We start from the raw sequence: 18441 nt of genomic DNA, 5'->3' as shown, positions 1-18441 counted from the left end.
GAGTAAGTTTCTGCATTTAAATGAACCCCACTTTTCCTTCAGAGGCTTATTGGGGAGGGGTATAGCATTCTCTCTTCTGGGGTCTCCCCAGAGCTAAGATGCTCAGTGGTATTAGGAGGGGAATATTTGCTCTTTCTTAGGAAAACATGGGTCTTTTTAAAAATCAAATGAGTCCTGTTTTATTATTTAATTGCAGCTATGGTGGGTCTACAGCCTTCTCAGAGTTCGGACGTTTTACTTTTTGGGACAGTCACCATATTTTCTTGGGAAAAAACAAAGAACAAACCTGAAAAAAGGGGCAAATCTGAAAGAGCTCCACAAAGATGAAAAAACCGCATTGTTTATGTCTTTGCTTTACAAAAAAACGCATCTTCTAATTAGCAATATCTAAAATCAAGCAGTATATCGTGTACATTTATTAAGAGGACAATTTCATGTCCTTATTTTTTTCCACATGACTTTGGAAGTGATACCGTACATTCCTACGATAAAGGACCACAAGAAAGCTCAAAAATGAGTTTTCGAATACTACAATGTACTCTAAACGTGTCAAATATATGCATTAAACCCATAGGATCTCTCTCTCTCTCTCTTTTTTTTTTTTGCTGGAGAGCTGTGCGCTGTCAAGACTCATTCTAGACAGCAGGAGGCACTGTTTCCACGCAGTGTCTTTTCCCCTCCAAAATACGTTAGCGCGGCAAGGAGTGCTTCTGGATTACTTCGTGTGGAGCTGCTGCCTTTGCAGATGTGGAGGGACAAAATGTAGGGCTATTCGACAGGGATCCCTGGCTAAGCTCTGAAGATGGTTCCCCATTTAGGGAGGAGCCAATCAGCATGCCGCCATAAGGCTTCAGCCAAGCGGAGCGGTAGCCTTATCCACAGGAAAGAGGAGAGCCTGTATCATGTGGGCTCCATAGCTCAGGGGTTAGAGCACTGGTCTTGTAAACCAGGGGTCGCGAGTTCAAATCTCGCTGGGGCCTTTCTTTTTCTTTCTCTCTCTTCCCCGTTTGCTTTTTCTGCCTTGGAGAGGAATTCCTTTTTTTGTTTGTTTGTAATCTTGCAGTCAAGTCCTTGCTTGAAACAACAGCAGCATTTCAAAGCTTGTACAAGATCCCAATTCTGCATAATAAACGTATCACCTAGATAAATGGGCACCCCAGAATCTTTGTTTTTTTGAGGGGGGGGGTAAGCCCTGAAAAATAGAATCATTTAAATCCTGCTGTTAAATGCTAGAACAATTCAGGTGGGGGGAGATCGGTGGTGAAGTACCTAGATTTCCTTTCTAGAAAAAAACTGGATTAATAGATTCTGCAGCTTCTTCAGTTTTAAATTATGTCAGTCACGGCGTGGTTTAAACCAGACGAGTTAAAACAAAAGCGAGGATTAAGAGTCGGGAAATTACGGTTCAGTAGCGAAAGTAAATTTCAAAGCAAACAAAGTAAGCAAAAAACAAAACTATACACACAAAAATTGCTTCCGTACAGCGAGGAATAAGTAAGCTATTGGAAAAGTTTTATTTATCGGTGGCTCGTTGGTCTAGGGGTATGATTCTCGCTTTGGGTGCGAGAGGTCCCGGGTTCAAATCCCGGACGAGCCCTTTTTTGTTTGTTTGTTTGGGGTGTTGTGTCTCAAGAGAGAAATTCCTCCAAATTTCCAAAACAGGACTTTTCGGCCTGGGTGACCCATACAGTTTCTCCTTTTTACGTATCGCCAAAAGACATTAAAGTGAAGACCCGGAAAGTCTAAACTTTGAGCCGCTCCTGGCTCCGAACAGGAAAAGTTTGCAACAAAGGAAACCGATGTGGCGATGTACTCTTTCCACAAAATCCAGTTAATTTTAGCACCTTCTTCCTGCTTGCACGCATGAGGAAGGCTCAGGGGGAAAAAAAACTTGCACGCATGAGGAAGGCTCAGGGAAAAAAAAAACTTGGGTTTGAAAAACACGCGTCTCACATCCAGAATGCAATCTTGGGTTTCAAACGAAGCCAGTCAAAATCTTCGCTTGCTGAGGATAATTAAAGATTTCCCGGTTAATTACTCTTAACGTAAACAAAAAAAAATGTTCATCCACCAAAACAAATAAAATAAGGATCGTTCAGGAAAACAAATGGCGAAGGGAGTTTCTGTAGTGTAGTGGTTATCACGTTCGCCTAACACGCGAAAGGTCCCCGGTTCGAAACCGGGCAGAAACAATTTTTGGATTGTTATTCTTTTCAATGGAAAATAAACGATTAATTGGCCTACACTGCTTGCCTTGCAAATGCTTAGCTTGTCTGAGGACAATGGGATTTCCCACCCAAAATTCATGTCTGGTGTTCTGCAGAGTGGCAGCCTCAACCAACTTTGAATTCCGACAACTCCCACAAGTGTGTCATTTGTGCATTTTGTCAAGGTGTGTCGTTTGTGAATTTTAAACAATCCGCCTAATAAGCTTTGCTTTGGTTTTACATTCGACGCGTCAGATCTCCCAAAAGGAGGGCGCGTTGAAAGGTGGAAGCTACGATCCGCCTGTCTCGGATCCAGAAGCCGTATAGGCACAGCAATAAAATGCACTCATTATGCCGCAAACCGGATGTTACCATGAATGGCGAAAGTGAAAGTGTGTGGTATAAAATTGAATGGCAGCGGTGGGATTCGAACCCACGCCTCCGAAGAGACTGGAGCCTTAATCCAGCGCCTTAGACCGCTCGGCCACGCTACCAGACGTTGGTAGCTTTGCTCTTATTTTTCAATTTCCATTTGTTTTGATACTGAAATTGATGTGTTTCTAAGGACAGTCAGCCGACAAGTCCAGTTCAAAAACGGTGATAAAAAGGCCTGTATATTTTCTCAAAGAGGCAGTTCATGTAAATCAAACTTCAGGGCCGGTTTCATCTAAACAGCAGGTATATTCCCAAGAGCAGAAATCAGGAAGACAAGCCTGTAGAGATTCACTTTCACTATTGACCTCGCCCCATTCCTAAGAGGCCTGTAAGGGGCGTACACAATCATGCCTACCGTCCCTGTCCTATTGTCCCCATTTATTCATACCTATTTCCTGTATTCTTACTCATGTTTATACATATACCTATTACCTTGTAAGTGATTGACAAGTCAAATCAATAAAAATAAAATGAAAATAGATTCTCAGTCATCCAGGTCATGGTTGTCGCAAAGGTACTTTTTTCTGGAGGCAACTGGACTGACTTTCTTGCTTTTGCTTTGGAAGGCATTTCTCTTCTCATCCAAGAAGCTTCTTCAGCTCTGAGAGGACCCACTATCAGAGCTGAAGAAGCTTCTTGAATGAGAAGCGAAACGTCTTCCAAAGCAAAAGCAAGAAAGTCAGTCCAGCTGCCTCCGTAAAAAGCACCTTTGGGTCAGGAAGAGAAGACAAGCAACTACCAGGTCAATCCAAACAAAAGATTTGCACAGAAGGAACTACTTTAGTCACTACAATTTATTCCCAATCCCGGGGTGGAAAAATGATAGTGTAACCTCTAGATGGGTTGGATCACAATTCTCATGTTGACTTGAAAACTATTGGATGCCCAACGACAGGACCATTGTGCCCACTGAAATGGTCAAAGATCCAAAAGCTATTTCACGTATTTTATGAAACAAGAAGTGCTCAAGTATTATGGAAATATATTGTTTGTGTTCTGTATTCTGGAGCTGTAATTCTCAACGTATTTTGTCATTAAAACACAGCAACCAATGGATTGACGACCCGTAATTTCTGCTGTTGTCAGGACTGCTATTCTCTTCTTCGTGCATTTGCTCTCTGATGCCTAATCTCCATTTAACTTGCGAGAAATCAAGAAGTCGGAGCCTTTGAGAGCATCTTGATTATTTGCTGAAGGTTGAACACACTGTCAAACATCCGCTAAGGCAAGACAAGAGTGGCATCAGGTTCTGGAGAAGACCTGCCAGACCTTAATGTGCCGATGGCCAAGAACAACACTTACTATTTTTCCCAGTTAAAGTACTTAAACTCCATTTGGTTTCTCTCTGATTCACCATTGTCATTATCAAAGAATTTGAACCTAAGAGGTGTGCTTGTAAATGATAGCAGCTTTCTTAACAACTCTTCTGGGATACACTTTACCTTTACCTTAAAGAATGAAAGGTCAGATCTGGAGGCACCAGTTTTGTTTTTAAAGCTTCAGGGTGCTATTTTTTTTTAAAGCTCTGGAGCAGAGATCAAAAATAGCCCTTCTCAGTAGCTACTGAAGAACAACAGGAGTTGCCTATGTGTTTAAGGTCAGTGTGTGTGTGCGTCCTTATACAGGTCATTCTCGACTTAGAACCATTCTTTTAGTGACAGTTCAAAGTTACAACATTGTAAGTTCAAAGTTACAATTCAAAAATACACAAAAAAGTGACCTAGGACCGTTTTTCACACTTTCAATATCCCTGTGATCACGTGATAGTAATCATCGCCATTTATACAAAATTCCCAGCCAGCTTCTGACAAGCCAAGTCAATGGGGGAAGCGAGATTCACTTAACAGCCACATGATTCACTTAACAACTGCAGTGATTCACATAACAAGTGTGGCAAAAAGCTGGCAAAATGGGGCACCATTCACTTAACAACTGTCTTGCTTTGCAATGGAGATTTTGAGCTCCATTCATTCATAAGTCAAGGAATACCTCTATTCCAGCACGGATTACACCACTGTGCACATAGACTTCAGGCTACATCAAAAACCATGTTATTCTCGCTGAAGAGTTTCAGTGAGCTAAAGCTCGCCAAAACTTTTCTCCTGGGTTCAATTTTCATTTACCTGGACTAATCTTTCTACTAGCAGTTTGATAACCGTTCTTCTCTCCTTTATCTTCTTTTTTCCCTTGATGACAGAGATGCAACTTGGTATGAGCCAGTTGTGATTTAAGTTGAGAGGCTGAGATTTCTGGAAATCTTGGGTCTCTACTTCAGCTGCAGTGCCACTGGTGTCACCACTGCCAACAGAGTAGTGCCACTGTGCAATGTGGCCAAATGGGGAAGAGATAGGTAGGTAGGGGAGATCAAGGGCTGGAAGGGACCAAGCCAGGAAGGGCTTGGATTGGGATGGGTCCTCACTTAGTGACTGGTGGGATTTGCTCAATGGCAACAGGGATTGCCAGGATTTCCATCATTAAGTGATGTGGTCATGTGACATCGTGCTTTACAACCACATCACTTAGCGATTGAAATTCCAGTCACAATTGTTGTAACCTGAGGACTATATGTAGGAAAATATTTGTAATTATGTAAGCAGCAGGCCTCCTTTTTCTGCAACCGAGTGGCTAAATGTTTGGGATGCTCAATGCTTTGAACATTATCTTCCATTATTTGGAAGAAGTACTTCGATCAGGCCTATTTCTATATCAAATGCTATTGGGTCTACATCTGAGTTTGTGCATTGATGAGTAAACTCTTCCCATTTTTTTATTTGAACTTTGTACCCCTTCCTTGTTCTGACTTTTCTTGACACTGGAATGTGAAACTGAACTTTGCTTCTGTAGTTTTTATGGGAATCTACGTAAGAACTATGTGCAATGCCTACTGCAACATCTCTTAAGAAGGAAGTCTATTACCTTACCTTACCTTATCTTATCTAATCTTCTTCCTTATGTTATAGCAAGGGAAGCCCTGTAATGATATAAATTCCCTAAGTAAAATTATTTTTGGAGAGCTAGCATGTTAATCCTGTGCTGTAAAAGCAACAAAAAAATCTTGCGACTTTTAAAAAACTAATAACAGTTACCGGATCAATTTGTGGGCCACAGTTTACTTTTTCAGATGTGCAAATACAAGATTTGGTCACCAATCAACCAGGATGATTAGGGGACTGGAGACTAAAACATATGAAGAACGGTTACAGGACCTGGGCTTGGCTAGTCTAGTAAAGAGAAGGACCAGGGGAGACATGATAGCGGTCTTCCAATATTTGAGGGGCTGCCACAGGGAGGAAGGGGTCCAGCTATATTCTAAAGTGCCTGTAGGCCAGACAAGGAACAATGGATGGAAACTGAACAAGGAGCAATTCAACCTGGAAATAAGGAGAAACTTTCTGACAGTGAGAACAACCAACCAATGGAACAGCTTGCCCTCGGAAGTTGTGAGAGTGCCATCACTTGAGACTTTCAAGAAGAAATTGGACTGCCATTTGTCAGAAATGGTGTAGGGTCTCCCGCTTGGGCGGAGGGTTGGACTAGATCACCTACAAGGTCCCTTCCAACTCTGATTATCTGCTATCTGTTAAGATCCTGAGAGAGGAATATTGCAAATACACACAGCTCTGATGTTGCTTCAGTAGGATACTATTCTGTCCTTTGGATAAAGTAATCTTTAGAGGTAATGTTTTAATAAAAAGATGTTTATCAATTTGAGGTGATGTCTGTGCTTTATGGTCACTTGTTCAAATAAAGTACAGGTAGTCCTCGACCTGCAACAGTGCATTTAGTGACCGTTCAAAGTTACAACTGCATTTAGAAAAGTGACTTATGACAGTTTTTCACACTTGCAACCATGGCAGCATCCCCCATGGCCACGTGATCAAAATTCAGATGCTTGGCAAGTGGTTCATACGTATTTATGATGGTTGCAGTGTCCTGGGGCCAAGTGATCAGCTTTTGTGACCTTCTGGCAAGCAAAATCAATGGGGAATCCAGATTCACTTACAGGAACAACCACCTTATTAACTTAAATGCAATGATTCACTTAATAACTATGGCAAGGAAAGTCGTAAAATGGGGCAAAACTCACTTAACATATGTTTCACTTAGGAACATAAATTTGGGGCTCTATTATAGTCATAATTTGAAGACTACCTGAAGTTGTATAGTGTATATTTAAACAATGAAACGGGAACACAAAATACACCTGCAAATAGTTCCTTGACTTATAATCACAACTGAGCCACAATTTTTATTGCTAAGCAAGTCAATAGTGTTAAGAGTTTTACCCCATTTTACAACCTTTTTGGCACAATGGTTAAGCGACTCACTGCAGCTGTTAAGTGAACCATGCAGTCATTAAAATGAATCTGGCTTTCCCCTATTGATTTTGATTGTTGGAAGCTGACTGGGGATGGTACCTATGGTGATCACATGGCCCCAGGACAGTGCAACTGTCACATGTACATGCCAGTTGCCAAGTATCCAACTTTTGATCACACGATCATGAGCATGCTGTAACAATCATGAAAAACGGTCCTAAGTCACTTTTTTTCAGTGTTGTTGTAACTTTGAACCAGTGGTGGGATTCAAATTTGTTTACTACCGGTGTCAGTTTTGGAAACCATATTCCATGCTGCCACATAGCCTGAGAAGTTGGGAGGGGGGTGATTTCAATTGAGTAGCTCTAAGTAGACAAAATAAAAATTCTTTTCTCAGTTCAAGGTTATTAAGTGTGGTGCAGCAGAGGAAAAGGATCTTACACTGAGACAGATCGTGATTGGTCCATGTGATGTGATGATGGGAAAAAGTGGGATGGATTGTAGTTTGGGACATTGTGGGAAGTCCGGGAAACTTTTAGTTTCGAGATTCCACAGATGTGCCAGGTGCTATTCTAATAAAGGTACTTTTGATATTATGCTTGTCTCGGAGTTACTGATTGGAATGGAGGTTCCCTGGAACACTGACAGCCGGTTCTGTGGGTGTGGCTTCGTGGTTGTGGCAGGGGAAGAATACTGTAAAATCTCCAGCCAGAGGTGGTAGTTGCTGGTTCTCTGAACTACTCAAAATTTCCGCTACCGGTTCACCAGAACTGGTCAGAACCTGCTGAATGCCACCTCTGCTTTGAACTGTCACTATATGAATGATTATAAGTTGAAGACGACCTGTATACAAGAATTTCCTTCCCCCAAGGTGTTGTTAGAAAGGCAGGGCTAATTCTAACATTCTGGTAAAATGTATTGTATTAGAAATGTAATGTAAGATAATATAGCACATGTTACACATGCCATATAACAATAAGGTGTTCTAAATGAATGAATAATGTCAGTTATTAATATATTTAAATTCATTAAATTAATTTATTAAAATATTTCCTCACCTTTCTAGAACCTAGTCTAATCTAATCTACACTAATCAATCAACAAATAGCACAGCAATGTGCCCAGACGACCATGGTTACGCAGTAACTTCCATGCTTCTTCCTGAAAAGATTTATCTTCACTCTTATCCTCATTCTTTATTAGGCTCTTAAAATAGGTCTCAGAAAGGGCAATGAGCGCAAGAGGAGACGTTTTTCATCATTTAGATTTTATTTATTTATTTATTTGATTTGCCAATTGTTTACAAGATAATAAGTATAAGTGTATACATAGTTGTGAATACATGAGATGGGTACATATAAGAAAAATAAAAGAATAGAGAAACAATAGGACAGGGACGGTAGGCACGTTGGTGCGCTTATGCACGCCCCTACAGACCTCTTAGGAAAGGGGTGAGGTCAATGGTAGACAGTCTAAGGTTAAAGTTTTTGGGGTTTGGGGAAGAGACTACAGAGTCGGGTAGAGTATTCCAGACATTGACCACTCTATTGCTGAAGTCGTATTTCCTGCAATCAAGTTTGGTGCGGTTTACTTTGAGTTTGTATCTATTGTGTGCTCTTGTGTTGTTATGGTTGAAGCTGAAGTATTCATTGACAAGTAGGACATTGCAATGTATGATTTTATATACCATGCTTAAGTCAGACCGAAGACGGCGTAATTCAAGGTTTTCTAGTTCTAGAATTTCAAGTCTGGTGGCATAAGGTATTCTACAACGAGTAGAGGAGTGGAGAACTCTTCTTGTGAAATATTTCTGGACTTTCTCAATTGTGCTAATATCAGATACGTAATGAGGGTTCCAGACTGATGAACTGTATTCGAGTATTGGTCTAGCAAATGTTTTGTATGCTCTGGTTAGTAGTGTGATATTGCCAGAGAAAAAGCTACGTAGGATTAGGTTAACAACTCTTAATGCCTTTTTGGCTATATAGTTACAATGGGCTCTAGCACTCAGATCATTAGAGGTGAGTATTCCAAGGTCCTTTACAGAGCTTGGGTCATCAACAAGGTCTTGACTATTCAGCTTGTATTTTATTTTCTGATTTGTTTTGCCAATATGTAAGACATATTTGTTGGTAAAACTTTGCATATTTTTGTTTCCCTTAGCATTTAAAGAATTTTTTTATTTTATTTTGCAGTACATGAGACCTGAATGATTAATCGGTAGGTTGTGTGTGACTGTGGCATGGAATTCTCCATAGTACTTGTTCAAGTAGGTGTGCAACTAAGGATCCTATCGTAGGAATGTTTAGTCACTGAAAAAGTTTCAGTTGAGAAAGTCAGTTTTCTGAATCGCAATTGGCTCAGAGGTCACCACATCCTGGCTATACAGGTTGTCTTTGACCTCCAAAGCAATAGCTGGATTTAAGATTAATAAAGAAAACAAAAAAAAAAAACAACAAAAAGCATGGCACAAAATGACCAATTAGAATTAACAAATGAAACAGGCTTTAAGGTTGAGAAATAGGTAAAATATTTAGGGGTTACCCTCATGGATAAAACAGTGAGAAATCACGATATGTTTTATTGCTATGGTAATAAACTTTTATATGTTCAGGGTTGGAAAGATCCTGTGATATCCATATTAGACAAATAGTTAATAAAGATGACAGAACTGGCAACAATGGCCAAGTTAACAGCCCTCATGAGAGAAAAAAATGATGAAAAAATTCATCTATAATTGGAAGCTCTTTCTGGACTTTTTGCAGGTGATAGAGAAAAATCAAATTTTGACATATGAATTTAATGATTGTCAATATTTACAAAAGGGAAAATATTTTTTTTTTATTTTCCCTTTTCTTTTGGGAGGAAAATGTACATTTTATTTTAGTCTTAAACTAAAAATTGAATGTCAGCATTCTTTATATTCTTGAAAGAAGTCAGAAGTTATTTCTGTATATTTATGTTTACCACTCTTTTCCTTTCTTTTTTTACACTTCTATTCATATTCTTTTTTTTTTTGCTCTTTATTGTTTCTCTGGATTGTTAGTTTATTCTGTTCTTTATGTGTGTGTTTGAAAAATGTAACAACATTATTATGAAATGAAAAGATAGCCACAATCTATCTTCAAGAGTTCAATTGAAATATATTCCCCCAATAAATTTACCATCATTCAACAGATCAATTTAGAAATTCCAGAAAGGCGCATAGAGACCAATCAAGTAAACATTCTGCAGTTTAAGCTTAAGGAGAATTAGATGCTTACAATATTGCTAAGATATTTATTGTATGCTACCCAGATTTGCTTCTTGTCAGATGGGTGGCCATATAAATGTGATAGATGAGTGGATGGGAGGAAGGAAGGAAGGAAGGAAGGAAGGAAGGAAGGAAGGAAGGAAGGAAGGAAGGAAGGAAGGAAGGGACAACATTCTAAGACAAAATAATAGTTTTGAAAGTCACTGATATAACCCATTGGTTTTAAAGCACTTTAATGACATCTATGCTCCCTATCTTCCCCTAACATACACTTTTACTTTATTTTACCTCTTCATTTGCCAGGATATCAGTCATATAAAAAACATTTGAATCATGCTTCAGGCCCATTAAAAGTTGCCTCATGCGTGATGTTGCTCCATCCATCCAGTACCTCAGGCACATATATTTTTCTTAATCTTATTTGAAGAAAATAGTGGTTGAATTGGAAATCTTTTTTATAGAGAATGATGTGTCATTAAGATCCAAAGGAATGTGAGCTTAGAATCCACACTGGTGAGGTTTCTTAGCCCACCCAATGAACCATTCCATATTGGGTATCTCGCATTTGAACAGCCAGAAATTTCTGGGGATCCAGTACTTATTCAAAATTTAGAAAGAAGGCAATCACAAAATATTGATTATTAGAACAAATCTCTGAGTTCTAATGGCATGCAGCTGAAAGATATTAAAGAAAACTCTAATGGGGGTATTATTGACCTCTGAGAAAATATAAATTGTCACTCAGAAACGGCTCAGTGCTAAAAGCCTGGACATTAGTCCTTTGTGAAGGAAAACCAGCATAAATTCCACAAAGGTGTCTCACCAGTCTTTTAGAGTTTTTTTTTTCAGAATGTCAGATTGCAAATAAAGATGCCAACGTTGTAATGTTCTTATATACAAAGCAATGGTATGTCCACATTTTTAGGTATTGCCTAATATTCAGATAGATCTTTATAGAGCAATTCTTTGGTGCCATGCTGCAAGGCATACATGCTTCTCTACATTATCTGTCATTCCTGTCTTAAAATGAAATATGCAATTTTGATATTGATAGACGGGAGTCATTAAACCTTACACTTTGGGGAAAGGTGAACACTTTCAAAATGAATATTATTCCCAGATTAATTTTTATTCTGAGAGGAATCCCGGTTCATATACCTAGAAAATATCCCATATACTACAGGATTCTTTGATTCCAAGAATATAGCAGAAAATGCAACTACCAATTAATGCAGAAGAATGTGGTTTTCTGAATCTGGAGCTATATAATCATACTTATCTATTATCAAATATTAAATATTGGAAATTAAGAATTGGTGTTAATTTTCCAATTTGGATAACTTTGGAGTTTAAATATATATTGCTTTTGATTGGATGGACAGTATGAGAATCAAAATACACTAGAACTCTAGTATGTCTGGAAACAATTATGTCAGTTAGAAGTTATGAAATGTAATGTCTATTAAAAGAAGATTTGACCCCTTTTTTCATGCTAGATTGACTTTATGGGAAAACTGAATTTTAAAAATTGGTAAATTTTGATGGAAGCGGGCATGTTAGTAGAATAATAGAATAACTTTATTGTCACTTTGAATGTACACTAATTAGCATACATTAAAATGAAATTTTGTTGCATACAGCTCTCAAAAGGTCACCACCTCCAATAAACACTACATAAACATGACTAAATAAATAAATACAAAATTATGCATATACCCACATATATTATATGATACAGAGAAACAACACAGTCTAATCTGGATGTATACATGTACATGGAGAGAAAAACGAAACTTGCGAGTTTACCAGACAGATGGCATAGGGCAGTGATCCCCAACCTTTTTGACGCCGCGGCCCGGTACCGGCATCAACTGGGCGCCGCCATCTTTTTTTGACGAAAAAGTGCTTCCGGTGACCTCACCGGAAGCACTTTTTCATCAAAAAGATGGCGGCGCCAGCGCTCCGGTGAGCTTTCTTGGGTAGAAATGGCTTTCTACCGGAAAAGCTCACCGAAGCGCTGGCGCCGTCATCTTTTTGATGAAAAAGTGCTTCCGGTGAGCTTTCTACCCGGCAAAGCTCACCGGAAGCACTTTTTACCAAAAAGATGGCGGCGCCCAGCAACCAGCGGCCCGGTAAGACTTGTTCCGCAGACCAGTACCGGTCCGTGGACCGGCAGTTGGGGACCCCTGGCATAGGGAATAAAGCTGTTACAGAATTTGGAAGTCCTGCTAGAAATACTTTGAAAACTCCTCCCAGAGGGGAGCAACAGAAACCGACTGTAAAGTGGGTGTGTGGGGTCTCTAACGATGCTTCGAGTTCTAAGCACATAGCGCTTATAAGCAGTATTCTGAATAACAGGAAGTGAACTTCCCTATACTCTTCTTGGCTGTCCTTACCACTCTCTGTATGGACTTTCTATCTGAGGCACTGCTGCCACCAAACCAAACAGTGATGCAATTTGTTAAAACGCTCTCAGTTGTGCCTCTGTAAAAAGTGGCTAGGACAGAAGGAGAAAGATATGCTCTCTTCATCCGATGCAGGAAATGCTGTTGTTGGTTTGCAGGGTTCACAATGAATGACATGTGGAGAGACCAGTTCAGATTCTTAGTTATTTGCACCCTCAGATACTTAATACTGTTGACCACCTCTACAGCTGCATCCTTGATACTGAGTGGAGTATGACCATACCAGCTCTTTCTAAAATTTATGATTATCACTTTTGTTTTACTAACATTTAGAACCTGATTACTTTTATTGCACCAGTCCACCAGAGACTTCACCTCTTCCCTATAAGCATCTTTATGATCATCCCGGATATGTCCCACCACTGCCGTGTCATCTGCATACTTCACAATAAGATTCATAGCAGATTTGGTTCATGGGTCATCAAGGTGAACAGTAGCAACTATTACAGCTACTACCTCAACTACAATCACAACTACAACCAAAAATAACTACCAAACCACAGCCACAAATAATCACTATCCCATCAAATAATATTAATAATGCTATATTGTTTTTTTCTGTTGTATTTTTTTGTTTTTCTTTCACTTTTTTAAAAAAGCACTTTTTATGCATTGTTTCTTTTTTTGAGAATGTATGTATCTACACTACAATTATTCTTCTGTTCTATTAATTTTCTTTTTCTATTATTACTTTAAAAGCAATAAAAATAAATTATTCATTTCCTATGCAATATTCTAGGAATTCGAGACATGGCATTTTTGCTATAGAATGTGTACACTCCTAAATTTGCTTAGGCATATCAGATGACATGAACCATCATTTGCTGGAATAGCCCTGGGGTAGTGATTGTGTTCTGTACAAGTCAATTTACATACTCGTAGCCCCGCGTCGCGATTGGTTAAGGCGCGGCGGCGACGGATTGGTCGAGCGAGCCGCACTGATTGGTCCGCTGCGAATCCCCGCGATTGGTGGAAACTAATCGCGGGAGATTCAGCGGTGTCATTGGCGCGACCGCCGCGGCTCGAGAATAAAAAGCCGCAGTTTTTTCCCCTCAAGCTTAAGCTGTATCAGGAGCCAATAAAGAGCTGAAACCAAGTCACTGACTCCGAGCTTCCTTTCTCGACGGACACGACACTGGCGGCGAAGGTGGGATTCAGAGAATAACCACCGAGCACGTGTCCCGAGGAAGACAAAGGACCGACAAGATGGCCAGCATGACCCCACCAGCACCCTTCAACCCCGCTACCGAGGACTGGGAATCGTACACGGATAGATTCCTGATGTTCCTCGAAAGTAGCAATTTGAAGGATGCGAACGGGCAGAAGAAAAGGGCCGTCTTCCTCACACACTGCGGGCCCGCAGTGTTTAAGATGGCCAAAGCCCTCGCGAAGCCAGAGGACGTGAAGGCGATGGACTGGGCCGATCTCGAGCCACTCCTTCGAACCACTACGCCCCGCTGTGCCCATCCTCATCCGGCGGGATGAGTTCTATCGGCGAAACCAGCGGCAGGACGAGAGCATTAGCGACTTTATAGCCGCCTTGCGAGACCTAGGGGGGATGTGCGAGTTCAGGGACCTGGACGATGTCCTCCGAGACCGCGTGGTCCTAGGCCTCAGGGATCAGGCACTAAAAAGTCGACTGATGGCGAAAGGCAACATCGACCTCGGGACGCCCTGGCGAAGCTTCCGCCAGCCGAAGCCACCCGGAAGTCAGCAGCCAGACTTCGGAGGGCAGACAACGGGACCACACTGAAACCCCGAGACAAGCCGACGAGAAACCACCACACACCACGGGACCTGGACTCCGCCTCCGATACTACGGACGAGGAGGAAGACGTCCACCGACTACAAACAGGACGGGACCGGCGAGATCAACGGGTCGTAAGTCGGGGAACCAGTGCGCCGGTGCGGGGAAACCACTTTCGATCCGAGTGCCGTTTATCGACGCGATCTGCCGGCAGTGCAACAAGAAGGCCACATCGCCCGAGTCTGCCGACTCAAAAGACACACAGCCCCGCCGGCGAGAACCAAGCAACCGGGACGAGACGACACCCCCGAGAACCAGAGATCGCCAAGCCGACTATCGCTGGAACCGAGACAACCGAGGACGACGGAGCGGGGAAGGCCGACAGAGAGAAGAAACCCACCAGACGGTCACCATCGGCCATGCCGAAACCACGGATGCCCGGAAGGTCTACGTGGAGGTGAGCATCGAGGCGAACCATGCCGGATGGAGGTAGACTCCGGATCCTACCTCTCCATGGTCGCCTGGAAAGAACTCAAGCGCCTGGTGCCAAACATCCAGAAAAGAGGACTGGAGAACCAGAAACTGATCATCAAGGACTATCAGGGGAACCGCATCCCCGTCATTGGGACCGGACAGTTCGTGGTGACCTTCAAAAACCGCACCGCGAAACTTCCCCTGACTATCGTGGACCGGAACCGACCCAGCCTTTTAGGACTCCAATGGTTCGCGCCACTGGGATCGAGGTCACGGGAGTAAACCACACCACAGAGGCCGACTGGGAGCAGCAGCTGGCGAGGACTTCCAAGAAGTATTCGACGGCACCTAGGCAAGTACAAAGGGCCCCCTATCTCTTTTAGCCTAGACCCAAATGTCGCCCCCATACGCCTAAAACCCAGACGGGTGCCTTTTGCACTCCGGAAGAAAATAGACGAGCAGATTGACAAACTCGTCAAACAGGGGGTTTTGCAGCCAATCGACCACGCCCGGTGGGAGACCCTATAGTCACCCCAGTCAAACCAGATGGGTCAGTAAGGATCTGCGGGGACTATAAGGCCACCTCAATTGCGCCCTGCAACAAAGCGCCTACCCCGTCCCAGTAGTGCAACACCTATTACACTCGCTGGGGGGCAAGGTCTTGCGAGCTCGACCTGGCGCAAGCCTATCAGCAACTGCCGGTCGATGAAGAAACCGCCGAGGCGCAAACAATAGTCACCCACCGGGAGCGTTTCGTTGTAACCGACTCCAGTTTGGAGTCAGCGTAGCCCCAGGAATTTTCCAGAGCCTCATGGAGAGACTGCTGCGAGAATCAAGGGGTGGTCCCCTATTTTGACGATGTATTGGTGTCAGCAGCCAACCAGAAGGAACTAGAGGGTCGCCTAAGGGAGGTACTAGAAAATTCAAAGGGGCCGGGCTAAAGGTGAAGAAAGAGAAATGCCAGCTATACACAGAGCAAGTCGAGTTTCTGGGGTACCTCCTAGACCGACATGGCATCCACCCAACCGGAAGCAAGGTCAAAGCCATAAAGGAAGCCCCCACACCCAAGAACAAAACAGAGCTGCAGGCATTTCTGGGACTGCTAAATTTTTACAATGTGTTCTTGCCCCAAAAGGCGACGCATGGCGGAGCCTTTGCATAGGCTCCTGGACAGGACGGCCAAATGGACCTGGGGAAACGGGAGAACACCGCATTCAAGAATACCAAAGACCTGCTCACCTCGGATGCCGTTCTCATTCAGTATAATGAGACCCTACCCATCGCCGTCACATGCGACGCCTCACCATTTGGCGTCGGCGCTGTCCTCAGCCATACACTCCCAGACGGAAAAGAAGCACCCATCGCTTTCTTTTCAAGAACACTCAGCAAACCCGAAAGAAACTACAGCCAATTAGATAAGGAGGCACTGGCCATCGTCGCAGCAGTAAAAAAGTTCCACGAGTACCTCTACGGCCGCCGATTCACCCTCATCACGGACCACAAGCCGCTGCTAGGCATCCTGGCGGGAACAAGGCCACCCGAACATCCTATCCCCCAGGATGACAAGGTGGTCTGAGTTCCTCGCCGCCTACGACTACCGGCTCACACACAGACCGGGTAAGACGATCTCCCATGCAGGCGCGTTGAGCCGCTCGCCGCTTCCCGACCTAGACGACGATCCAGCTCCCACGACGACCACCCTCAGCATAGAGACATTGCCGGACCTACCCATAACCGCGTCAGACATTGCCCGAGAGACTAATAAAGACAAGCGTCTGGCGCGGGTATTACATTGGGTAGCAAAGGGATGGCCAGAGAAAGACAGCGATGATGCATTCAGGACATTCCGAAACCGGCAAACAGAACTGTCACTACAGAAAGGTTGTTTGTTATGGGGGACAGGGTGGTCATACCGGAAAAACTGCAAGGGAAGGTATTACAATTATTACACGAAGGGCACCCGGGATTGTGAGGACTAAAGCTTTAGCCAGAAGCTATGCTTGGTGGCCAGGTATGGACAAGGAGATCGAGGCCTGGGTAGCCAAGTGCTCGCGCTGCCAAGAAACCAGACCAAATCCCCGCAGCACCAATTTTAGAATGGGAAACGCCCAGGGGACCATGGTCGAGACTCCATATAGACTTTGCCGGGCCCACAAAAGGGAACACATTCCTCATCACGGTGGATGCTTACTCCAACTGGCTGGAGGTAAGCAACATGAAGACCACCACAACAGATGCGGTAACCAAGGTCTTAAACAAACTCTTCGCAACCCACGGTCTCCCGGATGTCATCGTGTCAGACAACGGACCCCAGTTCACCTCGCTGGAATTCGAAAGATTCCTAGTGGAACGAGGCATACGACACGCACTGACAGCGACGGCGCATCCGGGCCAATGGTAGGGCAGAACGGATGGTTCAATTTACAAAAAGAACCCTCCAAAAGATCGAACACGGGACATACAAGAAAAAATAAATAAAATGCTCCTAATACAACATATCACCCCTAACACAACGACTAACAAAAGCCCGGCAGAATTACTAATGGGGAGAAAACTAAGGTCACCACTCGACAGACTACACCCCACATACAACCCGGAAAAACCCCGGACTCATCTAGCAAGCACCGGGTTTTTGCACCAGGCGACGCAGTCTATGCAAAAACCTTACCGGAGACCCACTATGGGTACCGCAACTATAACCCAACTGACAGGACCCCACTCCTACCGCCTACAGACAACCGACGGACAAACATGGAAACGCCACATCGATCAAATAAGATCAAGAACAAAAACACAACCGACACGCAACCAAACACAGACGACCCCGATAACACAAACCAAGAGGGAGGGAAGACACAGAGGATCAAATAGGAAATAACCAGCAATACTCACCAGTCAACAGCCAGCCCGAAGTCTCACCAGGAAGGAACAGCCAGGCCAGCTCAACCAGCCCGGAAAGACCAGGCAGGAGCGGCGAAAGTCGCAGCTCGACCAACCCGGGTAGACCGGGAGGGAGCTGCAACAAGAGGCCCAGCGACACCTTCCAGGGGTTCCATCGACAGGGCCAAGAGAAACAGAAGTCCCGACCGAACCGGCCGGGAACCAAACAACAACTAAGCTGCGCAAGTCAAGTAGACAAGTACGAAGCCCCGCCTACCTACGGGACTACGTTACGTGAGGACCGAACCAAGAGGGGGGGTGTTCTGTACAAGTCAATTTACATACTCGTAGCCCGCGTCGCGATTGGTTAAGGCGCGCGGCGACCGGATTGGTCGAGCGAGCCGCACTGATTGGTCCGCTGCGAATCCCCGCGATTGGTGGAAACTAATCGCGGAGATTCGCGGTGTCATTGGCGACCGCCGCGGCTCGAGAATAAAAAGCCGCAGTTTTTTCCCCTCAAGCTTAAGCTGTATCAGGAGCCAATAAAGAGCTGAAACCAAGTCACTGACTCCGAGCTTCCTTTCTCGACGGACACGACAGATTGCATTATAAAGCAAGAGAAAGATTTTATGTCAGACAGCCAGTTTTCTTGGATTCTCAA

The 18441-nt window shown here is 43.5% G+C and overlaps 4 non-coding genes across 4 annotated transcripts; 3 read left to right on the top strand and 1 right to left on the bottom strand.

The window, feature by feature from the left end:
- Nucleotides 1-907: 907 nt before the first annotated feature.
- TRNAT-UGU (transfer RNA threonine (anticodon UGU)) lies at nt 908-980 on the top strand. The gene has a single exon. It is a non-coding gene; the product is annotated as a tRNA-Thr (tRNA).
- Nucleotides 981-1525: 545 nt separating this feature from the next.
- Nucleotides 1526-1597, top strand: TRNAP-UGG (transfer RNA proline (anticodon UGG)). The gene has a single exon. It is a non-coding gene; the product is annotated as a tRNA-Pro (tRNA).
- Nucleotides 1598-2119: 522 nt separating this feature from the next.
- Nucleotides 2120-2192, top strand: TRNAV-AAC (transfer RNA valine (anticodon AAC)). The gene has a single exon. It is a non-coding gene; the product is annotated as a tRNA-Val (tRNA).
- A 427-nt stretch (nt 2193-2619) lies between these two features.
- On the bottom strand, nt 2620-2701 carry TRNAL-AAG (transfer RNA leucine (anticodon AAG)). The gene has a single exon. It is a non-coding gene; the product is annotated as a tRNA-Leu (tRNA).
- Nucleotides 2702-18441: the final 15740 nt, after the last annotated feature.

The sequence above is a fragment of the Notechis scutatus genome, chromosome 2, assembly GCF_049901735.1.
Source record: "Notechis scutatus isolate UNSWTSFEM ecotype Mainland chromosome 2, rNotScu1.2, whole genome shotgun sequence".
Taxonomy (NCBI): Eukaryota; Metazoa; Chordata; class Lepidosauria; order Squamata; family Elapidae; genus Notechis; species Notechis scutatus.
Note: the sequence above shows the minus strand (reverse complement) of the source record. Positions and strands in the feature narration are given on the sequence as shown.